Source organism: Cucumis sativus, unplaced genomic scaffold, assembly GCF_000004075.3.
Source record: "Cucumis sativus cultivar 9930 unplaced genomic scaffold, Cucumber_9930_V3 scaffold66, whole genome shotgun sequence".
Lineage (NCBI taxonomy): Eukaryota > Viridiplantae > Streptophyta > Magnoliopsida > Cucurbitales > Cucurbitaceae > Cucumis > Cucumis sativus.
In genome coordinates, this window is record NW_022279559.1 from 272,836 (window position 1) to 284,844 (window position 12,009).

The 12,009-nt window shown below is 31.5% G+C and overlaps 2 long non-coding RNA genes across 2 annotated transcripts; both read right to left on the minus strand.

The window, feature by feature from the left end:
• Positions 1-3,657: 3,657 nt before the first annotated feature.
• Positions 3,658-4,470, minus strand: LOC116406118. Its single transcript, XR_004219155.1, has 2 exons — positions 4,144-4,470; positions 3,658-3,911 (listed from the first exon to the last, which is right to left on the minus strand). It is a non-coding gene; the product is annotated as an uncharacterized LOC116406118 (long non-coding RNA).
• A 5,392-nt stretch (positions 4,471-9,862) lies between these two features.
• On the minus strand, positions 9,863-10,690 carry LOC116406125. Its single transcript, XR_004219162.1, has 2 exons — positions 10,364-10,690; positions 9,863-10,130 (listed from the first exon to the last, which is right to left on the minus strand). It is a non-coding gene; the product is annotated as an uncharacterized LOC116406125 (long non-coding RNA).
• Between the last annotated feature and the right edge of the window lie 1,319 nt (positions 10,691-12,009).

Below are 12,009 nucleotides of genomic sequence, written 5' to 3' on the forward strand. Positions count from 1 at the left end.
GTCTTATTTTACCCCTCATTACTCCAATATTTAAGCAATGATCTCATAAAATAAGTGGAATAATATTCCCTTAATTAGTCGGTATATTGAAGGAAACTTCTCACCTTAAGAAAAAGAAAAATTATTACAATTTCTCAAAGTATATCATGGGCTAGTTTTCGAATAAAGATTTTTTTTTTAAATATTGATTAAATCCATTTTTTCTTGAGATCAAATTTCAGACTCCCAAAGATATTGATCCCTCACCTTAAGAATTCTAGGAAATCGGACTCCAAAATTTACTAGATTCCTTCTTAGTATTTTTCTGTTAGCGAAATAAAAGTGTGTTGCTAAAAAAATTGATTAGGATGACTTATGAAGTATAAATTTATATTTTAAACTTTTTTCTAAAAATAAATTAAAAATGATAGTTTCAAAGTAAAAATTTATAAACGGCTAAAGAAGAAAATTTAAGAAATGATTCAAAATTAGGTCAATAGGAAATAATGCGCAATGAAATCAAATGTATTATACAACGAATTAAGCAAGTAAGATAAGATTTTGTTTTTTAAAAAAATATTGGGAATCAAATCTTGGACTCCCAAAGAAACGATTCTCTCACCTCAAGAATATTGAAATAACGAATTCCAGATAATTTTAATTGCATCGTCGAATTTCTTTTAGAATGGTAAAATGTAAAGATAAATATGATGTAAGAAAAAAGAACAATTAACTGATATAAAATACCGTGGCAATATTGGTAAGCATAAAAGAAATATTCATGAATTTAATATTACATGATAATAAATATTGTGCATGCAAGAAAAATATGTTAAAATAAATAAGAAAATAAATAAAAACCATCACCAACCAAAAAAGGATAGAAGAAAGAAAGGAAAGTTTTTAAAAAAAAATTAAAAATGATAGTTTCAAAGTAAAAATTTATTAAAACTGTCAAGTATAACAAAACTGCAGGGGTCAAGTAAGGTTGTTTTTGTAGTAGTGCCATTACATTTTAATGTTAGATTTGAATTTTGGAAGAGGTCAAGCTGCTGTCTAGCCCGCTCGAATTGAAATAGTGTTTGAGAAAGCTTTGGATATATTTTGTTGAGTTTTTGCAAGTACGTAAGGTTGTATTTAATCCCTATCAATTGTTGGTTTCAAATTGTGGATGCTCAATTTGTTTTGGATGTTAGGGTTGAGTTTCAAGGGACTAAAAACCATATTGTCCTACGGTTTAAAAGCGTAAATTTATGGTGCCTTCAATTGTGATACTTAATTGGAGTTGGAAGTGACTTTTCGACTTAAGGTTGGCTTAAGTTGCGGGTACCCCCATTGTGTAAAAATTTTGTATTTGAAGGCTTGAGGGATGTAGGATAAAATCTATGCTAAAAATAAGGCATCTTGGGAGTAGTTCAATTTGAGGAGTGGAGGATCAGGGTCACTGAAACATAAAATAGATTGAGTTGATATTATAGAACGCTTTGGGGATAGTTATGTCATGATCTGAACATGTGAGGATAACTTAGTGGCCTCATAAATCATTGTTTTCCTATCAAACTGAAGTAGGGAAAGCTTATGATCCTGGAGAATTTAGTCGTTGACTGGGAGTGGGTTATTTTCAAGTATTTTCTTATTAATCTATGTATGCTATTATAGTATGCCATGATTTCAAAAAATTCCAATATGAGTGTTTCTTGAACTACATGTTAGAAATAATTTTAAAATATGACTTTTGGTTTCCATGTACTATTATATTTTGGAGTGAACCCGAACTTATTAATCATGATTTAAATGACAACTGGTTTAAAAGGATACCCCTTGATCTGTAATTAAACTTGGATGGTTTGAATGGCCTCTTCTAAAAGTATGTGTCTGATCTTTCAGGACTGAAAACGACTTTACGAAAATGTATTTCTGACCATGATTGACTTTTAAACATGAAATATGTGATCTTAATGAATGTTGGTGATTTACCCATAAGTTATGCAAATGTGTTTTGGTAGCGCCACACCTATGGTTGTTAGGGGATTTCAAGGCTGAAAGAGGTCGTGGCCAGAGATTCAGGAGCCTGAGAATAGGTGAGGACGTGGATGAAGGATTGTGATTGGCTTCTAGCCTAGCTCAACCCACATGATGGATGGCTCTATGTGCACATAGGAGCGTAGATATGGCGGTTGCTACTGCGGTAGGTACTAAGTATGCATGAGCTCAGTTTGACCACGTGTTTTCCTGTCGATATGGATCGCGTGTGACCTATTCTCGACCGTGTATTTAGTATTCTATCATGCTTGGATTGGATGCAGGTTGCTACTGTGGCAGATACTAAATATGCGTGAGCTTAGTCTAGTCGCGTGTTTATTTGTGGATATGGATATCGTGTGAGCTATTATCGGTCGTGTATTTAGTATTCTACCATGGTTGGTTGGATGGATGTCGCTATTGTGGCAAGTACTAAATGTACTCGAGCTTGTTTTGCCACGTGATTTTTCTTGATCGTTTGCGAGCTATTATTATCTCGACCGTATATTTAGGCGCTCTGCTATGGCCGACCCTCATATGGTACTGGTTTGTTGGCAAATACTTGCGATTTATCGTAATATGTGATAGTGACGTTTCAATTATTAATTCATTATCGATTCCTTATTTAAACAGTTGTTAGAGTATGTTTACGAGCTTTAATTCTAAAAGAAATAGAGAAAAACAGTTTCAATGTATATACTTAAGTTTTATATATATTGCAGCATGGGGTGGTTAGAAGTAGCGATTGTAACATTATGGCATGTATTTGAGAGATCTCTTAGTGGACTGTAATTCCTCTGTAACTAAATTCCTTGTTTGGATATAAACTCTTATTGAGACTCTAGACTAGCTTGGATGAGTGTGTATGAGACGCACTCAATGCGGTTATGAGTCTGAAGATTATAATTAAGTATAGAATTCTCTTTTAAACTCTTTTATCACTTTCTCTACCTTCAATGTCAAACCACTCACTTTCTCTCTCATTCCTCTCTATTTTTCCCATTCACCATCAGTATATACCCACAAACAAGCTCTAATTTACAGTGTTAAAATAATTTAATTTTGATTAATGAATTCATTTTAAAACAAAAACATGAAAATCAAATCTAAAATATAAACAAACCTCTGCTCCTTCATTGTCCGCCATTAACTCATCTTCTTCTAAATTCCTCTTAGCATTTGATCCTAATATATTATTGAAGAGATGTCTTGTTTGATGATACATTTTTTTTGCAAAACCCCCATTGAATAAACTAATGAATTCTTAACCCTACCTGTTCAATTTTTTCTAAATTTCTCCCTTCATATATTCCTCACCAATTTCCTAATTTTCTCAACCCATCTCCTCCTCTCCATTTTCTCTTCTTTTTTTTTCCCATCGAAACACAATTTTTCTCTTGACAATCTGAAATACCAATTCAAAATAAACTTATCTCATAATTGTAATTATAAAAAAAAGCAATAAAACATATCTATAACCACAAACTTCATCTCTTTTATAATATATCAAAAACTATCGAGGGAGATTGACCAAACACACATGTGACAAAACTGCTCGCAACTTGAATAATAATGTGATATATTCACAAAATTTCTTCTACACGGTAGGATTATATGATAAATGTAAAACGCATAAATAATTATGTGAATAAACACAAAAGGCGTAAATAAACTTTATTGATCTCGTTGTTGAAAATAATGACGAAAGAAGCACCCAACGACACATAAGGTAGAACCTTTGTATAAAGAAACAACAAATTATATTGAATGAAGAAAATGAAAGGGAATTTAGATTTTCCTTTCTAAAATGTTAATTAATCAAATCATTTATAGTTGATCCCACCATTTTCCAGCTGTCAACTTTAAATTCCTGGTCAATTATCAAGCGCCTAGTTTGGACTTGAGTTTTTCTGCAGTACAAACACATAAAAAATCAAAATAACTCACACAAGAAAACAAAAAAAGATTAAAAGAAATAAAAGTTGGAAGAAATAAACAACTAAATTTAATTTTCGTTAAATTTTGACACATGAAATTTTTGCCTCGCAACTAAAACTGACCACACACAATAAAATTAACTATTGTCTTGATATAACAAAAAAAAAAAAAAAAAACCATTTCTCCAGAGATTGAAGACAATACCAACAACTTCATTTTTCATGCAATCTTTATCACATATAGGATCACACAAATCGTTAGCAACGCCTTTTGTCGTGCATGTTTTCTTGCACGTTTCTACACATGATTTGTATTGAGGCTCTAGATTGGATATTTCGTTAAACAAAGTATTAGATTTCCTCTCAATCTCAGCATCCCTTTCAGCGGTCATGTGTGCCTTAGAGAATTGCAGTGATCCCACCACAACAATGGACATAAAGAAAACAATCGTAATGGTTTTTGCCATTTTTTAGTTTTATCTTTTAGTAATTAAGCCTACTTTTTTCCCTTATGGCTTTATCGTATGAGAAAACGAGGGAAGACCATTTTATAGCAATTTTCGTTGTTAAATTTAGATCATTGAGCGAAAAGTAGGTTTTTATCTCTCTATAAATATTTGTAACAAGTGGTGAATATTTGTTTGTTCTCTAAAAACCAGTTTTTGTTCCTTAATTAACACGTGAATAGAGGAAGAAATGGTAACGATAGCAAATAAAATGTCGGTGTTGACTAAATATGGTGTCTCAATTTAAAGGAGATCAATCAAAATAATGAAAACATATGTAGCTTAGATCGAGTGTGTAAACTCAAAGGTAAGGTTGACATTAATTTTATGGTTTCACGAACAAATAATTGATGTGGATAAATTAGCTTTACCAAACAATAAAATTATACTAATTATTTCGAAGCAGTCTTAATTATGTTGTAAAAAAACAGAAAAGAAAGAAAGAAAGAAAAAAGGCGTGGTTTAATAGAGAGTGCAACGAGTCAATTATATAGAATTTAAACACCCATGACAAAAATAATCATAAACATACCTCAAACCCCCTATTTATTGAAGGCATTAATATGATTTAAATTTGACACAAAATAAAATACAAAAAAGTATCATTCCTCTTCTCAGCACTTCAAACACTCAACACACATACACACATATAGGCTGCAACATATAATTATTAACACAAAAACCCACAAACATTGTTTTATTTAAAAAGATAACTTTGGTTTTCAAGGAGCGACACCATGAAGCTTAGTTTATATCGGTCCCAATACAATGGACATCAATAATCGTGGCTTCTTTCGGTTTGAAGTCAATGAGTTTTAAGCAAATTTGGCAAATTAACTTGGATTTGAATTTTATAGCGATATCAAATTCTTTTAGAATATCATCCCCTAAAATCATGACTAACATAAATTCAATATTTTCAAATTATTTATAGTCATCAATATTTATTTTATGAGTTGAATTGAAAATTTGCGTTGAAATATCTCCAAATTTTGAATTTAGAATTATATTCATCCCTAAAATCGTGCATTTAACATAATAACAACTTGAAATTAAGATTTTTATGGGACGTTGTTTTTTTAATTACATTAATATTTAATTTTATTTTCATTTGGCAGGATATTTCTGGGTTTGCCTACGACTTTCTTTTACGGTTGAGTTGCTTTTCTTTTACTGTTATCATTTAGTGTTATGTGTCATGGCACTACAACGTGTGAAGACTACGTTCGATGGAAGATGGATTGGAATTTTCCAATATATTGACTACCACGTGGTTGATGTAAATGTTCCATGTTCATCTTCGTATTAAGAATTTATACAATGCATTCAAGGTAGACTTTTCCAATCTTCACATCTTTCTGTATATCGGTTGACTCTTTATTTAGTACGGATGCAACAATTCAAACCTTGGCTTGTTGGGAATGTTGAAGAAATAGACCTGTATTGGCTTAAATATGTTGGTTTTTTCAAATTTTTCCAATAATGATTTAGTGGTTGTCGCCACGTGCCCGAGATGACGTGGAGCGACCGATGTCCTCAAAAGAGTTAGTGTTTTTTTAAAAAAGAAAAACAGTCGCCACCAATCTTTTTTACGGTGTGATTGGACATCAAAATAAAGTAAACAGTTTTAAAAATATGGTCTGCGAAAAATAGAGATGAGTTCGGGAGTCATTTGTGTGTGAGGAAGGTATTAACACCCCACAACACCCATTTAGAAAACGGTGGGTAAATTTCAAATCTCGAATTGAAAATAATTTTTTATTTATTTAAAACTAATGTCTTATTTTACCCCTCATTACTCCAATATTTAAGCAATGATCTCATAAAATAAGTCGAATAATATTCCCTTAATTAGTCGGTATATTGAAGGAAACTTCTCACCTTAAGAAAAAGAAAAATTATTACAATTTCTCAAAGTATATCATGGGCTAGTCTTCGAATAAAGATTTTTTTTAAAATATTGATTAAATCCATTTTTTCTTGAGATCAAATTTCAGACTCCCAAAGATATTGATCCCTCACCTTAAGAATTATAGGAAATCGGACTCCCAAATTTCCTAGATTCCTTCATAGTATTTTTCTGTTAGCGAAATAAAAGTGTGTTGCTAAAAAAATTGATTAGCATGACTTATGAAGTATAAATTTATATTTTAAACTTTTTTCTAAAAATAAATTAAAAAGGATAGTTTCAAAGTAAAAATTTATAAACGGCTAAAGAAGAAAATTTAAGAAATGATTCAAAATTAGGTCAATAGGAAATAATGCGCAATGAAATCAAATGTATTATACAACGAATTAAGCAAGTAAGATAAGATTTTGTTTTTTAAAAAAATATTGGGAATCAAATCTTGGACTCCCAAAGAAACGATTCCCTCACCTCAAGAATTTAGAAATAACGAATTCCAGATATTTTTAATTGCATCGTCGAATTTCTTTTAGAATGGTAAAATGTAAAGATAAATATGATGTAAGAAAAAAGAACAATTAACTGATATAAAATACCGTGGCAATATTGGAAAGCATAAAAGAAATATTCATGAATTTAATATTACATGATAATAAATATTGTGCATGCAAGAAAAATATGTTAACATAAATAAGAAAAAAAATAAAAACCCTCACCAACCAAAAAAGGATAGAAGAAAGAAAGGAAAGTTTTTTTAAAAAAATTAAAAATGATAGTTTCAAAGTAAAAATTTATTAAAACTGTCAAGTATAACAAAACTGCAGGGGTCAAGTAAGGTTGTTTTTGTAGTAGTGCCATTACATTTTAATGTCAAATTTGAATTTTGGAAGAGGTCAAGCCGCTGTCTAGCCCACTTGAATTGAAATAGTGTTTGAGAAAGCTTTGGATCAATTTTGTTGAGATTTTGCAAGTACGTAAGATTGTATTTAATCCCTATCAATTGTTGGTTTCAAATTGTGGATGCTCAATTTGTTTTGGATGTTAGGGTTGAGTTTCAAGGGACTAAAAACCATATTGTCCTACGGTTTAAAAGCGTAAATTTATGGCGCCTTCAATTGTGATACTTAATTGGAGTTGGAAGTGACTTTTCGACTTAAGGTTGGCTTAAGTTGCGGGTACCCCCATTGTGTAAAAATTTTGTATTTGAAGGCTTGAGGGATGTAGGATAAAATCTATGCTAAACATAAGGCATCTTGGGAGTAGTTCAATTTGAGGAGTGGAGGATCAGGGTCACTGAAACATAAAATAGCTTGAGTTGATATTATAGAACGCTTTGGGGATAGTTATGTCATGATCTGAACATGTGAGGATAACTTAGTGGCCTCATAAATCATTGTTTTCATATCAATCTGAAGTAGGGAAAGCTTATGATCGTGGAGAATATAGTCGTTGACTGGGAGTGGGTTATTTTCAAGTATTTTCTTATTAATCTATGTATGCTATTATAATATGCCATGATTTCAAAAAATTCCAATATGAGTGTTTCTTGAACTACCTGTTAGAAATAATTTTAAAATATGACTTTTGGTTTCCATGTACTCTTATATTTTGGAGCGAACCCGAACTTATTAATCATAATTTGAATGACAACTGGTTTAAAAGGATACCCCTTGATCTGTAATTAAACTTGGATGGTTTGAATGGCCTCTTCTAAAAGTATGTGTCTGATCTTTCAGGACTGAAAACAACTTTACGAAAATGTATTTGTGACCATGATTGACTTTTAAACATGAAATATGTGATCTTAATGAATGTTGGTGATTTACCCATAAGTTATGCAAATGTGTTTTGGTAGCGCCACACCTATGGTTGTTAGGGGATTTCAAGGCTGAAAGAGGTCGTGGCCAGAGATTCAGGAGCCTGAGAATAGGTGAGGACGTGGATGAAGGATTGTGATTGGCTTCTAGCCTAGCTCAACCCACATGATGGATGGCTCTATGTGCACATAGGAGCGTAGATATGGGGGTTGCTACTACGGTAGGTACTAAGTATGCATGAGCTCAGTTTGACCACGTGTTTTCCTGTCGATATGGATCGCGTGTGAACTATTCTCGACCGTGTATTTAGTATTCTATCATGCTTGGATTGGATGCAGGTTGCTACTGTGGCAGATACTAAATATGCGTGAGCTTAGTCTAGTCGCGTGTTTATTTGTGGATATGGATATCGTGTGAGCTATTATCGGTCGTGTATTTAGTATTCTACCATGGGTAGTTGGATGGATGTCGCTATTGTGGCAAGTACTAAATGTACTCGAGCTTGTTTTGCCACGTGACTTTTCTTGATCGTTTGCGAGCTATTATTATCTCGACCGTATATTTAGGCGCTCTGCTATGGCCGACCCTCATATGGTACTGGTTTGTTGGCAAATACTTGCGATTTATCGTAATATGTGATAGTGACGTTTCAATTATTAATTCATTATCGATTCCTTATTTAAACAGTTGTTAGAGTATGTTTACGAGCTTTAATTCTAAAAGAAATAGAGAAAAACAGTTTCAATGTATATACTTAAGTTTTATATATATTGGAGCATGGGGTGGTTAGAAGTAGCGATTGTAACATTATGGCATGTATTTGAGAGATCTCTTAGTGGACTGTAATTCCTCTGTAACTAAATTCCTTGTTTGGATATAAACTCTTATTGAGACTCTAGACTAGCTTGGATGAGTGTGTATGAGACGCACTCAATGCGGTTATGAGTCTGAAGATTATAATTAAGTATAGAATTCTCTTTTAAACTCTTTTATCACTTTCTCTACCTTCAATGTCAAACCACTCACTTTCTCTCTCATTCCTCTCTATTTTTCCCATTCACCATCAGTATATACCCACAAACAAGCTCTAATTTACAGTGTTAAAATAATTTAATTTTGATTAATGAATTCATTTTAAAAGAAAAACATGAAAATCAAATCTAAAATATAAACAAACCTCTGCTCCTTCATTGTCCGCCATTAACTCATCTTCTTCTAAATTCCTCTTAGCATTTGATCCTAATATATTATTGAAGAGATGTCTTGTTTGATGATACATTTTTTTACAAAACCCCCAATAAATAAACTAATGAATTCTTAACGCTACCTGTTCAATTTTTTCTAAATTTCTCCCTTCATATATTCCTCACCAATTTCCTAATTTTCTCAACCCATCTCCTCCTCTCCATTTTCTCTTCTTTTTTTTTCCCATCGAAACACAATTTTTCTCTTGACAATCTGAAATACCAATTCAAAATAAACTTATCTCATAATTGTAATTATAAAAAAAAGCAATAAAACATATCTATAACCACAAACTTCATCTCTTTTATAATATATCAAAAACTATCGAGGGAGATTGACCAAACACACATGTGACAAAACTGCTCGCAACTTTAATAATAATGTGATATATTCACAAAATTTCTTCTACACGGTAGGATTATATGATAAATGTAAAACGCATAAATAATTATGTGAATAAACACAAAAGGCGTAAATAAACTTTATTGATCTCGTTGTTGAAAATAATGACGAAAGAAGCACCCAACGACACATAAGGTACAACCTTTGTATAAAGAAACAACAAATTATATTGAATGAAGAAAATGAAAGGGAATTTAGATTTTCCTTTCTAAAATGTTAATTAATCAAATCATTTATAGTTGATCCCACCATTTTCCAGCTGTCAACTTTAAATTCCTGGTCAATTATCAAGCGCCTAGTTTGGACTTGAGTTTTTCTGCAGTACAAACACATAAAAAATCAAAAATCTCACACAAGAAAACAAAAAAAGATTAAAAGAAATAAAAGTTGGAAGAAATAAACAACTAAATTTAATTTTCGTTAAATTTTGACACATGAAATTTTTGCCTCGCAACTAAAACTGACCACACACAATAAAATTAGCTATTGTCTTGATATAACAAAAAAAAAAAAAAAAAAAACCATTTCTCCAGAGATTGAAGACAATACCAACAACTTCATTTTTCATGCAATCTTTATCACATATAGGATCACACAAATCGTTAGCAACGCCTTTTGTCGTGCATGTTTTCTTGCACGTTTCTACACATGATTTGTATTGAGGCTCTAGATTGGATATTTCGTTAAACAAAGTATTAGATTTCCTCTCAATCTCAGCATCCCTTTCAGCGGTCATGTGTGCCTTAGAGAATTGCAGTGATCCCACCACAACAATGGACATAAAGAAAACAATCGTAATGGTTTTTGCCATTTTTTAGTTTTATCTTTTAGTAATTAAGCCTACTTTTTTCCCTTATGGCTTTATCGTATGAGAAAACGAGGGAAGACCATTTTATAGCAATTTTCGTTGTTAAATTTAGATCATTGAGCGAAAAGTAGGTTTTTATCTCTCTATAAATATTTGTAACAAGTGGTGAATATTTGTTTGTTCTCTAAAAACCAGTTTTTGTTCCTTAATTAACACGTGAATAGAGGAAGAAATGGTAACGATAGCAAATAAAATGTCGGTGTTGACTAAATATGGTGTCTCAATTTAAAGGAGATCAATCAAAATAATGAAAACATATGTAGCTTAGATCGAGTGTGTAAACTCAAAGGTAAGGTTGACATTAATTTTATGGTTTCACGAACAAATAATTGATGTGGATAAATTAGCTTTACCAAACAATAAAATTATACTAATTATTTCGAAGCAGTCTTAATTATGTTGTAAAAAAACAGAAAAGAAAGAAAGAAAGAAAAAAGGCGTTGTTTAATAGAGAGTGCAACGAGTCAATTATATAGAATTTAAACACCCATGACAAAAATAATCATAAACATACCTCAAACCCCCTATTTATTGAAGGCATTAATATGATTTAAATTTGACACAAAATAAAATACAAAAAAGTATCATTCCACTTCTCAGCACTTCAAACACTCAACACACATACACACATATAGGCTGCAACATATAATTATTAACACAAAAACCCACAAACATTGTTTTATTTAAAAAGATAACTTTGGTTTTCAAGGAGCGACACCATGAAGCTTAGTTTATATCGGTCCCAATACAATGGACATCAATAATCGTGGCTTCTTTCGGTTTGAAGTCAATGAGTTTTAAGCAAATTTGGCAAATTAACTTGGATTTGAATTTTATAGCGATATCAAATTCTTTTAGAATATCATCCCCTAAAATCATGACTAACATAAATTCAATATTTTCAAATTATTTATAGTCATCAATATTTATTTTATGAGTTGAATTGAAAATTTGCGTTGAAATATCTCCAAATTTTCAATTTAGAATTATATCCATCCCTAAAATCGTGCATTTAACATAATAACAACTTGAAATTAAGATTTTTATGGGACGTTGTTTTTTTAATTACATTAATATTTAATTTTATTTTCATTTGGCAGGATATTTCTGGGTTTGCCTACGACTTTCTTTTACGGTTGAGTTGCTTTTCTTTTACTGTTATCATTTAGCGTTATGTGTCATGGCACTACAACGTGTGAAGACTACGTTCGATGGAAGATGGATTGGAATTTTCCAATATATTGACTACCACGTGGTTGATGTAAATGTTCCATGTTCATCTTCGTATTAAGAATTTATACAATGCATTCAAGGTAGACTTTTCCAA